General features: G+C 42.0%; 1 protein-coding gene across 1 annotated transcript in view; it reads left to right on the top strand.

The window, feature by feature from the left end:
* CELSR2 (cadherin EGF LAG seven-pass G-type receptor 2) overlaps positions 1-16,770 on the top strand; it is a 106,980-nt gene that overhangs the window by 36,053 nt on the left and 54,157 nt on the right. The window lies entirely within an intron of this gene.

The following is a 16,770-nucleotide window of genomic DNA, read 5'->3' as shown; positions in this document are numbered from 1 at the left end:
CTGATGGATTGATTTAGGGGTGGTCTCCAGCCAGTGATTCTCAAGCTGGTGATTTGCTGTTGCCATGGAACGTGCATGGTGGCTGCGCATGTGGCCGATAAAAGCCAGTGGAACAAATGTTTAAACTGGTGGCCACAGCAGACTTTCCTGTTTGTTAAGGTAACCTGTTGAGGACATTTTACCCCACCCCACCCCACCCCCCCTTGCTGAGATTGAGTGAGGGGAGACAAGGGGCCAGCCTTCTTTGTGATGGCACCTATTTATGCAACACCCTCCCTAGCTCTGCATGTCAGACATTTGTCCTTTTGGTGCCAGACTTTTAATTAAGCAGATTGATATACTTCACTTTTATGTTGGTTATGTTTTATCGTTTAGCTTTTTTTAAAAAAAATATCTGGGTTTTTGGTTCTAATCCTGTGTTGTGCTAACTTTATGCTGCTGTTGTTGATGTTGTTTATATAATGCAAACAAGCTAGTATAGGGATTTAAAGGGAGGGGTATCACATGATCAGAGTGAGGAGGCAGGTGAATGATTTTGGCAGCAGAGTGGTGGATAAGTGACCAAGCTGAGACAGCAGAAGACCACAGAAGGGAAGACTGCAGAGGTCTAGGTGATCAGGGTATGGACTAACGTTTTTGCTGAGGGGACTGAGACAAAAGACCACATTTTTCACAATGTTGTAAAGGAAGAGTCAAAATTACTTGGTGAAGGACCAGTGAGAGGAATAAAAAATAAAGCCAAAGCTACATGTCTGTTCAACAGGGGGGATAGTGACATTGTCAATTGATAAGGAGAGTGCACGAGGAGAACTTGGGATGTAAATTCATTAAAAATATAGAAATGCCCCTGATACAGCTACTGTTGGCTGCATTTGAGAATGCCTACTTTCAGCCAGCCACAAGAGATGGATTGTCCCTCTCCCATCCCTGCAATATCAATGATCCTGTTCTGCTTTCATGTCCTAAAGCAGGGGTGGGCAACTTGTGGCCCTCCAGAAGTTTTGGCCTACAATGCCCATCATCCTTCACGTTTGGATAGGTGGCTAGGGCTGATGGTGTTTGTAGACCAAAATATTGGGAGGGCCACAAGCTGCCCATCCCTGCCCTAAAACGACAAAGGAGGTGATGCTTCATCTTTGTCTCTCTTGCTGCAAGCTGCAATCCAGAAGAAGAGTGGCCAGCCCTACTGCTGGCTATACCCAGGCAAAAAAAAAGGAGCTCTGTGGAAAATCAGTCCTATCTTGCTAGTCAAGGGAGCCATTAAGGCTCATTCCATGGATTTGAATGCAGCCTAAATGCGTAAGTATGCAAGTCACATTGAACTTGCAAAATAATCTTGCTTGGTCTTGGTTCTGTGTTGTGATAGTTGTATGTTTATTTTGCAAGTCCAGTGAGAAATACTTTGTTTGTAAAGCTGTGAAAATGCAGCAGAAAGGGGAACAGGGCTTCTGAAACTGGATCAACAAGACCCCTAGCACCAATATTAATTCCAGCTCTGGCATTAATCATGTCGGTTCAAAAATCCCATGTCCTCCTTCTCCGTACTAATCATCTAGGCTAAAATCTCCTTCTCCCACGCCCGCTCCCCCACATCATCTGGCCCACCCACTCAGTCACTTGGCTTTCCCTGGGTACCCTCCAGACCTCTCATCAGAGTCTCCATCAAGTCATCTCAGGCCTGGCATAATTTCCTTGAGATTATCTGGTCTTGATGACAGTAGCTTTCCAGATTGCTTTGCAAGACCTCAAAATTCCAAGTAGCAGTTTGCCTTGAGTGGGATTTGGACTGAAGCTTCTGCTTAGCAGGCTCAAGGCACTGTTGGGAGAAAGGCTGTGGTGCATTAACCAGGCTGCAGTTTATACTGGTGAAGAGTAGCGACTTACTCCAAGGGCTAGAAATGAAGACATTTTTGTTTGTTATTCCCTGAGCATTTCCTCCCAGAATTGGAAAAGCGAGTTATAATCCTTTAATTTAAATCATGTATTTACATTCTGCATATTTTCATTCTGCTGGGCCAGGAAGTGTGTTACAAGAGAAATATTATTCTTAGTAGGGCTGTGCCAATTGTTTAGTTTTTGGGTGGAAAAACTAAGCTTTGGGGTGGGAGGTATCATTATCTGATACCTCCCACCCCTGTGCACTTTTGTCTTTTACTATTTGCCATGAGTTGCAGTTTTGAGCAGCTGAGCACTGGGGAGTTGCAATACCCTTTTGCTGTCTGGCCATTTTTCTGCTCAATCCACCAGCTGCTTTTCTCCCTATACAGGAAATGTTACTGGTACCCATATCTTTGACCCTATGAGCGTCATCACACAGGGGAAAATAGTGTTTGCTTACGGGGAGAGGGACTTGCAAAAAATCCGTGAGTGCCGAGCAACAAGCGTGCAATAAAACACTCGTCTGATGGAGCTCTTTGGGGGGCAAACAAGCTAATTTGTTGATAATGGTATATTATTAGTAGCATCAAAATTATAGTAGTTGTTGTTACTGGGGGACTAACAGTGATTCCTAGATAGAGGGATATGTTCCAGTGAATATCATTATAGCTAATGTTAACTGAAACTCACTTCTAGGCCTGCCATGTCTTAATAACCGTCTTATTAACAGCCAGTTGCTGTCATCACTGTATTTAATACAAAGAATCACAATGTAAGGATAGTTGTGCTATTAGCCACACTGAGAATGCACGGAGGTTGATAGAACCCAGCCTTATTGGCCGATCAGAGTGATGATCACTCACTGATAGGACATGATCTATGCTTTGTATTTTACAACTCAAGCTTACGCTGTTCCCTAAAATGCCCTCTGACTCTGAGGATGCTCCTTCTGGCATGTTTTTATTTGTTACATTTATAACCCATCTTTCCTCTAAGTTGCTGAAGGTGGTGTACATGATCCTTCTTCTCATCTTCTCTTTTTTATACAACAACTGTGTAAGGTAGGTTAGGTTGAGAGGCAGAGGCTGGCCCAAAGTCACCACTGAGCTTCATATCTGAGTGGGGACTTGAACCTGGGTCCTCCCCAGTCCCAGTCCAACACTCTAACCATTACACCACACTGGCTGAATAGGTGGGCACCTAATGTGTCCGTAGGCAGGGATGTTCCATCAAGGATCCCGTTGATGGTCTGTTCACAGAGAGGATAGTAGAAAAAGAAAGCCTCCGTACTTCATGCTCTCTGGGAAAGGGCAGAGTCCTGTGTCCATGCAAATGCCTGGGAGGAGAGATGCTTCTGTGCCCAGTGCGTAAGATGGACCCCTGAATATATTGGTTGGACAGAGAAGAGAGGCAAGGGGGTTTCTTATTGGCTGGCCTCCGCCCCCCCCATTTGATCAACCTAGCTCCTTATTTCTGCCGTTGTGTGCTCCCTGTTTTGATGATGACTCTCTCTCTCTGTGCAGGTGAAGGGGGAAGGGGAGGCAGACAGCATGGTGCGGGAGGGGGGGTAGAAGGGGGAATAGGGGCTTTGTCTGCTCAAGATTGGGGAGGGGCGCTGTGGGAGAACATTGGTTTCCTTGGCAACCGAAGCTGGTCACTAGGGTGAGGGAACCAGAAAGAGGCTGGGAATAAATCTTCTATTCAGAAAAAAAAATCCTCACAGGGTTGGAGATGGTGTGTATGTATGTATGTGGTGGGGGAGAGATGTGTGCAGGGGTGTGAGGAAAGGGGTGGAGGAGGGGCAGATGGAGAAGGGAAAGGCTTTGGGTAGAGAATGGGAAACGACAGAATAATGAGTCAAAATGAAAGGGAAGAAAGTGTAGCCTGCCTTTTAATCAGGTTTTGGGTGTATGTGGGTGGGTGTACAGTTCTCTTAAAATGTTGTGTACAAATTGCACCTGGAGAGTCCCAGCCCTTTCTGTAACCGCGATTCCTGCTTCAGCACTTTGCTCAGAGAGCCTCCACAATGCACAGCTGCCAAAATCTTGCCATGTTGCTGTGGCCAATGGCCTGAGCAATGAATTGAAGCCACCCATCTGCATCTTGCCAAAATCTTGTAAGAACCCCCAAAGTGATCCACTATGTTAGAAAATGACTCCTCATTGCCAATAGTAGCTTCTCTCCTGGGACAAATAGCAGTTTTGGCAAATGATTTTCAACGGGAGCACAGAACGGGTTGGGAAAGGGTTGATTCCTGTGCGCCATGGTCCCACTCCTGATTGGGCCCAACTCTTTGGCTTTTATAACCGAGTAAAGCATGCATTTGGCCCTATAGTTTAAATTTTTAACATAAGCATTTGCTTCTTGCTTAGGAGTATCATTAAGGAAAGGGTTTGTATCATCTGAGCCCATGCCCAGTTCCCTCTTCAATGCTTTGGTTTCCTGCATGCAATATGAAGAAAATGACCCAGAATTTCCTTTTAGAGAGATGCAAATTGCATGTGAATTCTTTTAGCTGGTGCTGCAAAAAGGAGTCCTCAATGAGTGCAGAGCAGGTGGGAGATGAGGCTGCAGCAGGTAGGAGCAGCTTGGGTGGGCAGAGCTGAAAGATGGAGCTTTTGGCTCCCCTTTTGGGGCAGGCAACAGTAATGTCAGAAGTCACCCGCTCTGGTGGTCACCACCACTCCTGCATACTCCTGCATAGGCCTGGCAGTGTAGAGGCTTGTAACACCTCCCGCCTTTAGCCGTGCACTGCCAGGGAAGCATCCCTAGCTTGGATCAGAAAGTTGGGGCCAACTACAGCAAAACTTCCATGCCTCATTTGATAAAATACTGTGAATTTCTTTTATATACCCTGCTTGGCAGCCTTTTATGTGAAGGTAGCATTGAGGAGTGAAGGGAAGGTAGTGGGCCAGGTCTAGCCCCACCTTCAAAGTACTCTGCCAACACTCCCGTTCACCCCTTCTACATACTACATATGTTAGGGACTGAACTTGGCCCTGGGGCCTCTAGTTGCTGATCTGTCTCCTATCATATGGTGGCTTTTATTCCTGTTAGAATGGCTTTTTCTAACAGTTCTACAAAACAGGTCCCACCCCCAAACAGGGTTTTGACTCTCTTCTTCTACTTTAGCAAAGCGCCTATACCTTCTAACAAAGTACTTTTGGGATGCACCAAGTTTCTATTAAATTATGTTCAGCCTGGGTATTTGTAGACCAGCCACAAGGCGCTGCATCTGCAGCCTGTCAGTCTGTTGCCTCACATAACCAGAAACCCTTGGAACAACTCCTTGAAACTTCCTTTAAGGCTTACTTCCAGTTTAGAATGTGCTACAAGGAAATTTCGTAACTTTGTCTGGAGGCCTTAAGCACATTTGCATCTGAGGATGTTCCACTGGTTTCAACAGGGCCAAGTGATGATGAGCATCTTCTAGAGTACAATCCCATTTATTCGGTCTTCAGAGACCCAGCTTGTGGGATCTAATTTACCCTGGTCAGTTTTTGACATGGAACAGACCTTTGTCAAGCACTCATACTTCAGATGAAACATCTGATTTTTTTTTTACCTCAACCTACTTGAGGTGTGCAGCTTCTTCAACAAAGGAACAGAATTTGCCACTCATCTCTGAAAAAATGTGATGTATTTTCAGCGCTCTGCTATGTAGCATATACGTCAAGGGTGTGGAGCCTCTGGCCCAAGGGTCTGATCCAGCCTGCAGAGATTTCGCATCCAGGCTTTTCAGCCTCCTCGGGTTCTGCCAGGTTGTGGGGCTTGGCCTCCAAACTCCACTCCTGGGAGGAATCCCCACTGTTAACTGAGGTCAGAGATAACACCATGCATTCCCCTGTGTGCCACACTCTCTCCCGGTTGATCTCATTGTGCATATTGAAGGTGGGTCCCTCTCTGGCCACTCCCAAATTATTATTTGCCTAAGATCTCCATCATCACTAATACTGGGTAGCATTGGATTTCCCTTCTTTAGTCATTTTAGTCCCCAGTTCACGTGAAGTGTCTTGAGTTTTCTGTTATGCGCAGTGGGCTTCAACTAGCAGAAAGTCAGCACCTACAAGATGGGCCACACCAGTGGCATCACCACCATTGTTTGTTTGTTTGGAGTTTCTTTTTTCAAGGGAAATGAGAAGGAGACACCAGATGCAAAAGAGGAGTGAGCTCATTTACCTTTAATAGCCATGTAAAAGAGAGAATTGTGGTTGCTACAACATGTTGCATAGCAAAGACAGAAGCTGTGACTTCCAAAGCCATTTCTTCTGCATAACTATTGAAGGTACAAGAGCTCTGTTTCCCTCTGTATTTGGGCACCATAAAGGGAAAAGAAGGATGCATAAGGTCGAAAAATTAAAAATGGGTCCCAGGTTGGGATTAAAACAGGGTGCAACCAGGTGCCCCCCAGATATTTTGGACTGCAACTCACATAATCCCTGACCATTAGCCATGCTGGTTGGAGGACTTATGGGAGTTGTAGTCCAAAACACGGGGAGAGCACCAGGTTGCCTATCTACAGTATTTTTAGTCTGGAATGTTTGAACGCTATTGTCTTAGGGCATCTCTGATTAAGGGTTTTGCTGGTGTGGTGGGAAGACTGGATGTACACGTTCAGTACATCCAGTCCTTGTAAGCTTAATGACCAAAGCTGTGATAGTGACATGAGGATTCTACTGTACCACATCATAACTGCATCTCTTGGGGTATCTATCTTGAATTTTAGATCTAGTGCTAAGGCTGCAATCCTTTGCAGACTTGCTTGAGTTCAATCCTACAGGTGTAGGATCAGGTTAAAGCACATCACGGCAAGCTCCTGTGCAAACATATCCCCGCTGTTGGGAGTCAGTTGACTTCCTCTATTCATAGGACCTAGGGTGGCCGCTTATGCATTGCCAAAAAATAATAATAAAAAAAAGCTTGCACAACACTTACATATGGTAACTTATAAGTAGAGATGGAAATTTAGAAATAATTATTATAATTTGAATTGAAATAGAAATACACTGCAATTGATCTCACCGTAGTGGGGAAGGCTGTGACCAGGTACCTTGTGTGCCAGCCTGCCCAGTCTGCTGTCCAGGTGCTGACTGTCCATGGGCAGCATCAAGGCCCCCTTCTGATGGTTCTTTAAACTGGATTTGGATTGTCTAGTTCTTTAGGCAAAGGAGGGAGCACGGCAACCCTAATAGTAACCCAGCCTGTCTTAATGGAATGCTGTCCCCTGGCCTTAACACAGCAGTTTAAAAAGAGACGAGGGGAGGGAGATGTTGACAAACTGCAAAGAGTTCAGCTTTGAAGATAATAGAAAGTCTAACATATTTAAAGCAAAGGCTGAAGAGAAAAGTGTACATTTAGGAGAAACAGATGGTTAGTGAGGAGAAGAACATGTTGCAGTTTTCAAATATTTAAAAGGATCTGAAAATAAAGAGGGAGAACAATTGTTCTCTAGATTTACTACGGATGTGACAAAGAAAAGTGGGTGTGAATTACAGGAAGACAGATTTAGATTATACATTAGGACAGCCTTCCCCAAGCTCTAGAAGTGTTGGACTGCAACTCCCATTATTACCAGCATCAGCGATGGCACTAGGTGTGAGAAGACTTCATTACGATATCACGGGGCTGGGCCAACTTTGCAACGCTACACAGTTCAGCTGATAGCCCAACCTTCTTTAAAAAAGGTTGCTGAACTCTCAGAAATTAGAGAAGGAGGTTGAAGTAGGATTTTCTACTACCGGGCGTGGGGATTCAGTGTCCTGCTTAGCCGCTTGTCCTCCACCTTCACTTGCAGAAGCAGGATAAATTATGCCTATTGAACAAAGATATGCAAAGTGACTTAATTTATGCAGGCCGCAAAGCTGATCTGAACTGGGGTTACTTTGTATGGCAATGGCAAGAAACTAACGTGGAAGCAAGAATGCATGTTATCAGGCAAAGGATTTTATCTACCTCCTCCTCCTCTGCCTCTACCTCCTCCTTCTTTGTTTTGAGCACAAGTTTATACACAGTCCCGGGGAAGACACCTTAAGTTTAGCGGTTTGCAAATTATGAGCTTAGACTGTTTAGCCATCAAAGTCTTCCCCCTTCTAATTTCAGCTTTTCTGCACTGCCAGATCTTGTTTTTTTAAACCCTCAATCTCTTGCAGTATCTCCAAACCGGGCCAACGCCCTGGGAACTTGGAAATAAAACTATGTAAGCCAAATAATATAAGGGTATGGGGATGGAAAGGCACACAGAAGTCTGCCTAAACTATCAGTCTCTCTATATTTCTGGGAACACAGGGAAAAGGGGTTTTTCAAATGAGCATTCCCTTCTTTCAAGAAGTGATCCCATTGTTAAGCAGATTCCATTATTATCAAAGGCAGCTGCATGTGTGCTGGCGGGGTAGCTCTATTCTTTTTAATGAGATCTTCTACATTTGGAAATCTTTTGACTAATCAACGGTTTCACCAAACCAGGCTGAGGATTGGCAGAAAGATGGGGCATAAGTTCTGATGGGGCTAAAGTGGGTACCCAGAGTTTACACTGCTAAATTTCAGCCTGAGTCCTGAATGTCTGGATACAGCAAGGACAAAAAAATGCACCTTCTATAACCTACATGTGCATGCACGACTGCACGTGCAAGTGTTTGCATATACAAACACAGCCTCCTTCTCTCTATCTCTTTCTTTCTGGAAAGGTAAGGACCATATATGCATTATTCCCAGAAATCATCTCTGAGATTATACACTATGGTGGTAAAATGGGCTTGCTAAATATTTCTGCTTGGGTGGGAAATCCCAGTCACAGCCAGCCTCAGGCTGGTATCTGGGAATAAAGTGGAAACTGATATCACTGCTGCCTACTTTTAGAGTGTTATTATAGTTCTTATGATCTTTGTTATTGTCTTAAAGAGTCTCCGCACTTGGGGCCATGGGAATATATGAGCTTTGAGATGCTTTTACTCCTTCTGGCTCTACTGAAGCGTCAGAAACCCAAAGAGCAGAAGAAAGTCATCCATACTAAAGTTTGTTACTAAAATAGCAAGCACTTTTATCCAGTCTATTATTTGAGACCAGAATTGATTGTGAAGTTTTTTTATGAAATGAAATGAAATCTTTTCCTTAGTAGGACTACATATTCTCTTTTGATAGCAGAATAACAAAAAATAAAAGAAAATAAATATTTTAAAAATATAGATTTCTAAGAGATTATTAGCAGCATAGTTAAGAAGTCTGGTCTATTGGTCATCTCATGTCCATATTTGTTTGGTTATAGTCCAAGAGCCAGAGCAGGATTTATTTACCCAAAGAGTGCAAAAGCTTAGTGAATATTTTTTGTTTATACGTGATATAAGTGTCTCAGAAAAGTGAGTCTTACAAAATTCCAGTGGTGGGGGGCTGCTTGATGACATCAATATGGCTGCCACGCTATTATGTAGTTGCCACATTTAAATATGCATAACCTCTCACCCGTTTATGCTACAGAGATGATTTTTTTCTGAAATGTTTCAAATTTAATGACAGATACTTTTTGTAATTACACATTTTTGTTAACTCCATTAGTTTTGGAGATAATTTCATTTGAACGTATAAAATTAGTGTTCACATTGGTTATATGTGGCGTTTAACAATGATTTACTCAAAAACTATATGACCTTTGAAAGAATACTCAATAACAAAAAAGTTGCATTTTTAATGAGGATTAAGAAAATGTATAACAACATGGGGTTTACCCCAACACTTACGGAATTATGAGTGATATCTCATTATATGTCCACTTTTTCAGGATTGTTTGATTGTAATCATACAAGGCTTTCATTTCAAAAGCATCCACCCTAAATATCTCTTGATCTGATGCACAGATAATTTTGAACATGTTCAACCATGATTTTTACAGTTGAACATGTTCAAATGTTCTTTACAAAATTTCAAACAGGTATGATGTTTGACGTTTTCATCAAACGGGTATGATGAAATATTTAAAAAGACAATTTATTAGGTTGAATTGTTTTTAACAAATGTTTTTAAAATCTTCAGCAAAAATTTACAATTTACAAAATAAAAACTATGTTCTGCGAGAAGGGTTAACAAATAAATTTCATCGGATGTCCTCTTCACTTTCATTGGAACTGCTATCATCACTGTCAAAATCACTTTCCTTGTATTTTTCACTGTCCTCTCCTGTGGCCATTTCAAAATTTTCAGGGAGTGTTGGACCATCGTACCATTTTATGTGGTACCTGCCATTTTCCAAGTACCAGCCGTGTTCAGCAGGATCAAGGCCGTCGTCAGGTTTTCTACAATCTGCTTGTTTCCACAGCCAAGACACTCATTTGCTTCTTTAATCTTTTGGATCAAAGCAGGCTTAGATGGAGGCAGCATTGTTGGGTCAATCCCTTTAACTTTGGAGAATGCCTTAGACTGGATCTTAGGTGTTGTTTTCTTCATAAATAGTCTGTATCTTGCTTCACTCACAGAGGAGTTTCTAGGGTGGCCATACATGGCACAGGCAAATTTCTTCAACCCAACTATCTTTTCTTCGGTTAAAGTTAATGACTCTCCTAGCTGGCTGAGAATTTCTTGGAATTCATGATTCTTTTTTATGATTTCCAAGGGTCTAACTTTTCTCTGTCTTGCAAATGCATCTGTGAAATCAGACCCTGTAAAAGCGTGGTAGCCAGACAAGGCCTCTACCAGATCATGTCCAAGCTCCTCTGTGATACAAGTTACATTGATCGTCTTTCTGCTGTTGTTAGAAGACACGCCACAATCAAACCAAACCTGAGAGTTTAGGAAGTGCTTTTGATGGTAAATTAACAAAACCAACACATCAGTGTCATTTGCTCTAACCAGGATATTCTTTGCCTGATCTCTACCAGCTGATGTATGTTGGATGTGCCAAATAATCCTTGTGTCTGCCTCTTGATGATGGCAAGCAAGATCAGGCACCTCTGTTGCCTCAACACTGACATCCTTGCTGGTGTATTTGTAACACATAATCTCTGCTCTGACAAAGAGAATTTTGCCTGCCAGAAGTGAAGCATACTTCTAATTTTTCCACTCATTGCTTAGGAAAGATGTAAGGGATGTTTTAAACTGCTCATTCCAAAGTGCATCAACTCCCTTTTTGGGGGTCTTCTGATCTGCCCCTGTTACTTTGATGTCACTAGTTGGTATAGTTGTTCGCCGTTCATGTTCACAATTTTTTATACTTTGATAGCTGTAAGTGTCAAACACCAGGTGCACTTCCTTAGCTGGTGTACTACTAGTAATGTGCTCCAGTAATTTACGTGCAAGAGCTCTGTAAGTTTCCAGGAACTTCAAAGTGTACAACATGAACATTGCATCATATACAGCCACATTTGTGTGAGGTTGACCTGTAGTTATATCATTTCTTAATCCTCATTAAAAAATGCAACTTTTTTGTTATTGAGTATTCTTTCAAAAGTCGTATAGCTTTTGAGTAAATCATGGTTAAACATCACACATAACCAATTTGAGCACTAATTTTATATGTTCAAATGAAATTATCTCCAAAACTAATGGAGTTAACAAAAATGTGTAATTACAAAAAGTATTTATCATTAAATTTGAAACATTTCAGAAAAAAAATCATCTCTGTAGCATAAACGGGTGAGAGGTTATGCATATTTAAAAGTGGCAACTACATAATAGCGTGGCAGCCATATTGATGATGTCATCACGCAGCCCCCCACCACTGGAATTTTGTAAGACTCACTTTTCTTTGACACTTATGTCATATATAAACAAAAAATATTCACTAAGCTTTTGCACTCTTCGGGTAAATAAAACCTTCCTGGCTCTTGGACTATTAGGGCAGGACTTTCATGGCAGCAATGCCTGGAATATTTTACCTCCAAATACATTGATTTAATTTTCTTAAAGGATTTGTACTCTGCCCTTTAAATAAGTTTTTTCCCCTCCTGCAGGGCAGCTTTGCTAACACATCAATACAAAATACAGTTAATTAAAAATCAACAATATAAAACTTCACAACAAACCTAAAAAAACAGCATACAAAACTAGTTTCATCAGAAATTGATGTTGTTAAGAAGGCTGGGAAACTAAAATGGTTTGCAAAGTATGGGCCAGGTGAGGACCCTAGGGAGTGCTTTCCAAAGCTGGAGAGCTGTTTCTCTTGTTGCCCCATCCACACTTCAGATGGCAGCTGCACGGAAATCTAGAGGCGGGCTGGAAAAGGTTATCTTTATGTATGTATGAGCCGATGTGGAGGCAGGCAGGCAGTTCTTTGGGTAGCCTGGTCATAAGTCATTCAATAGCCTTCCTCAACTTGGTGCCCTCAAGATGTGCTGGACTGCAGCACCCAGCATTAGACGACCTGCAATGTTTGGACAGTCTTCAGAGGCAGCCCCATGTACAACACATTCCTGTAATCAAGCCACAAGCTTAGGATCATTGTAATCAGGCGATATCTTTCCAGAAGGGGCACAACTGAGACCCCAGCCTCAGCTATATCATAGTATATCCAGATCATAGACTAGTAGTAGAGAGCTCAGGTGCTGAGTTACGATAGTAGCCAAAACGGGGCTACTGAGAAAAAGAGGGAGGTTTTGGCATGTGCCGCAGAATCCCAAGGTTTGCTGAAGTAGGGGAAAAAAAACATTAGAAAAGAAAACTTAAGGGTGGGGATCCAAAACAGTCCAATGAGGACTGAGCATGCTCAGTGGACACAGAATGCTGGGAGTGAAAAACTGGAGGGTGGAGGGGGAATGGAATTAAGTATCCAAAAAATAGGCATGGCTGGCCGGCATAGCCCTCATTTACACCAAGCAGGATATTGCGGTATGAAAGCGCTATATAAAAGGCAGGAGCCACACTATGGCTTTATAGCGGTACTGAAGTGCACTGACAACTGTTGGGGCCCATTGATGCAGACCATATACCGCCTTCATAGTGCAGTATCCTGCTGGGTGATGCTCCATACTGTGGAGAACCCCACACTGCCATCGGTGAAGACGGAAGAAAGAACGGGAGAGAGCAGTGTGTGCATTTTAACAATTATTTTTAAGCCTATGTGTTTAAAATAGTGTAATCCTATATATGCCTACTCAGATGTAAGCCCCATTAAGTTCAATGGGATTGCAGTCTAACAGGCTTTTGTGGCCTGTTTGCTTCTCTAATGATTTTCTGTGGAGAAACCAAGGTTTTCTGACTTTCTCTGGGCAACGTGCATATGGTTTGTGCTGTAAACTTGGCTTGTCCAAATTGATCCCATCTTTATTTATTTATTTTTAAGACACCATTATGGCCTGTGGGATTCTCCCTAGTGATTCTTACTTATCAAAACGTTTGGTCCTTCTGAGTCAGTTATGGTGGTTGTGGCAATTATATTTTTTTTCAGAGCCAGTGGTGATGGCTAGTGGCCTTTTTCTTTTTTGATTGTCAGCCATTCATGTTTGCTGGGGATTTTTTTTAATATGCTATGCAATGGACTTAAAATATATATCATTATTGGCTGTGGCTTGACAAATTTTGTACCTTTAAAAAAGTGTGTGCCTATTCTGCCTTTGCGCTGTGGTGTTGCACTATGTGACATTTTAAAATAATGCAATGATCCACTGCCTTGCCAAGCTTTCTGCTTTTCATTGTTTCTCTGTGTTTTGCCATGTAATACTTCTGACGAAACCTGTGCTGCATGGCCTTGGCAACTTTCATGCCTTTCAACCTGTTGCACCATGTAATTGTTTTTTAAAAAGCTGTGACTCATGGCCTGCTATGCTGCATGACCTATTAGAATCCATTAATTAATTGCAGTCGGAAAGACCAACTCTGCTTAATGGAACTTTCTTGTATGTCTTAGAGAACTGCTTTGCTGCATGAGTGGCCAACTTTTTTTTTAAGTTCCTCTACCTTTGTTTCTGCATTTCAATATGTTATGTCTTAAGAAACTACTATGCTGCATGGATGGCCAACTTTTATGATTTTCTGCCTTGTTCTCCAGCAGAATGATGACCCCTCCAGTTCCACCCCTGCCAGTGGCTCACCTTCTGCCCCACCAGCTGCCACTGTGCACTGCACAACATTTTGTTGCAAGTCCAACATGTAATCTCTCTCTCTCTCTCTCTTCCCCTATATTGATATCTACATTCTGTGATGATTTCCTCCTGAGGCTAACATCTCTCCTTTTGCTGATCAGAACCACAGGTGTAGATCTGAGGGCAAGACTGGGGGCCTGGAGCCTTTTTTCATAATTGCTGAATAAAAAATGTGTTTGACAGACAAAGTAATTTGAAAGAAAGAATATCTCAGCTGAGTGTCTGGCTGTCATCTCTCATCATTGCACAAGCTTTTTTTTATTGCAAAACCAGAGCAGTTGCTTTTCTGATTAATTTTTATTGCCAAGAGTTGAAAGGTTGGATCTGTTCCTTGGCAATTGCCATAGTATACAGATAAATCCACAACTTACCATGACATACCCCCTTCTTTTCCTTTCAATTGCTGAATGCCAAAGAGAATCACATTGATACTCAAGGCTTCAAAATCATGCATGGTTGGCTTCAGTCGTCTGTGCTCAGTTCCACAGAGGCCTTCAAGGAAATTCCTGCTCCAGGCTTTCTCTTTCTCCTGTTTCTTCAGCCTACCCTTATGTAAAACATTGCTTCCTGCTTCCTAACTTGCAGTAGCTGCCCTTGGGACATTCTTCCCTTCCTCCTTGAAGTAGACATGGCATCAAGAGATCCATGACTGGATCTCCCAAAGTTTTTTTTTAAAAATAATTTATAGCCATTGGGGAGGGAGAAATCCAGTGGACTCCAAGGATGGTGAAGGAAGGGTTCCTCCTCACTATTTTGCTTATGAAAATGATTCCCCACTTGGAAGCCACTAATTGCTACACAGGGGAAAATATGGAGGAAACTATAGGATTCTTTCCAGATAATGTGGCCACTTACATATGCTCAAAAAAAGAGGAAATAAATGACCAACAAAGAGGACATGGGTATGCATAAAATTTGCATATGTTAGTTTATATGCGGAGATGCACATTTAGAAAAAAGTACTAGAATTTAAATAGCAGTACAATCCATCTTACCATATGGGGGAAGACTGTGACCAGGTTACTTGTGTACCTGTTCAATCTACTGTCCAGCTGCTAATTGTTGATGGACAACTTCAGAGTCTATGCTCTCCTTTCTAGGGTTCTTTATCTTTAAACTGGACTTGGACTGAATTGCCCTTCAAATAATGCTGGAGTAGGCACCAGTTGCTGGGGATGGTGCTGTTGCACCATGTCCTGCTTTGTTGGTCCCTGGTTGACAGCTGGTTGGCCACTCTGTGAACAGAGTGCTGGTCTTGATGGACTCTCGGTCTGATCCAGCATGGTACTTCTTATGTTCACTTTGATGCCCTCCATATGTTTTTGACTACAACTCTTATCAGCCCCAGCCAGCACACTCAGTAGTAAGAGATTATGGGAGCTGTACTCAAAAACACCTGGAGAGAACCTGATCACCTATCCTTGAAATAGTGGATGCCTTCAAACAGAGTTTTTCAAATAGAAGAGTGTCCCATGTAAAGTAGGACACATGGCCACCCTAATTCCAGAACAAACAGCAGCTGCGTGAGGGAGATCACGGATTTCCTTGTGTCTAGTTTGGCCCTAAAACTGCAGATGTACAACATAATCCTAAACAGCTGATAATTAACTCCCAGTGAGTTCAATGGGATTTGTTCCCTAGTAATTGAGTTTAAGATTGAAGCCTAACAGTGCCAACTTAAGCATTCTTACTCAGAAGTTAGTTCTGCTTTCAATGGGGCTTGCTCCCAGGTATGTCTGCATAGGGTTCTGCATTAAACTATTTCTCACAATGTTCTGTTTGAGTTTCTGCTTTGCTGCTTTTTATTTCTGTTGTCTTCTTTCCATTGCTTTGTCTGCTGCTGCTTAGTTATGTTTTTCTGTCTATTCTCATCTCAAGTCAATAAAGCATTTGTTGGACTAGCACTCTGGAAGCCTGGCTTCAACTCTTTGCTGAGTCATGGATTTCTTGATTGGCCTTCAGAAAGGCATCCTCTTAACCTAAGTTCCCCGAGCATGTAAAATGGGTATATTGATGATCTATCCCACAGAGCTATGGTGAGGATGGATAAAAATAGGGACTCTAAAACACTTTTCACTTCAACAGTTTTATATGAATTGTGTAGTGAAGGTCTGTCTGTAGACAGGCCAGGAGCATTTTCATACCTCCCTTCAGAAGCTATGTTGATGCTTCATTCTTGTTTTTGTTTTTTTGCATTCTCCTCTTCTGTCCCTCTCCTCTTTGCATGTCTCACTTCTCTAGGTGCGTTCATGTTACAATGGACCTGTGTTGGCTTAGGAGACATCACTCCTTCAGCTGTTGCTAACTGCTCTAATGGGAGCTGTAATCCAAAACATCTTGAGGGCACGTACTTTCATTTATGGTAGTCTTGCTTATATATACAGGGATTCTGAAGATTAGTACATAGAGAATTAATGGTTATTACTAGAGAAACAATTGTATATGATCCAGAATTATTTTTATTTTATTATTTATTTTATTATTTTTATTATCAATATATAAAGGATTTAATACTGGATTGAAATGTAAAGACTTAATAATATTCCTGTTGATGGCTGCTCATCAAACAATCACGCAGTAGTGGAAAAAAATGGACAATTTGAATTTATCTGCTTGGTACGGAAATACATGGTCTGTGGCAATATCAGAAAAAATAACTTATGCCTTGCTTCAAATTCAAGGGAAATCAGAATCAACATCGTTCGATGACATATGGGGGAGATTCATTCAATATGCATCACATCCGAATGTACAAAAAATGTACACCTGCTTGAGCTCTGAATATATGGACATTGTAACAAGTGAAGGAATACAGCATATTTATGATTTG

This window comes from Elgaria multicarinata, chromosome 1 (genome assembly GCF_023053635.1).
Source record: "Elgaria multicarinata webbii isolate HBS135686 ecotype San Diego chromosome 1, rElgMul1.1.pri, whole genome shotgun sequence".
NCBI lineage: Eukaryota > Metazoa > Chordata > Lepidosauria > Squamata > Anguidae > Elgaria > Elgaria multicarinata.
Note: the sequence above shows the minus strand (reverse complement) of the source record. Positions and strands in the feature narration are given on the sequence as shown.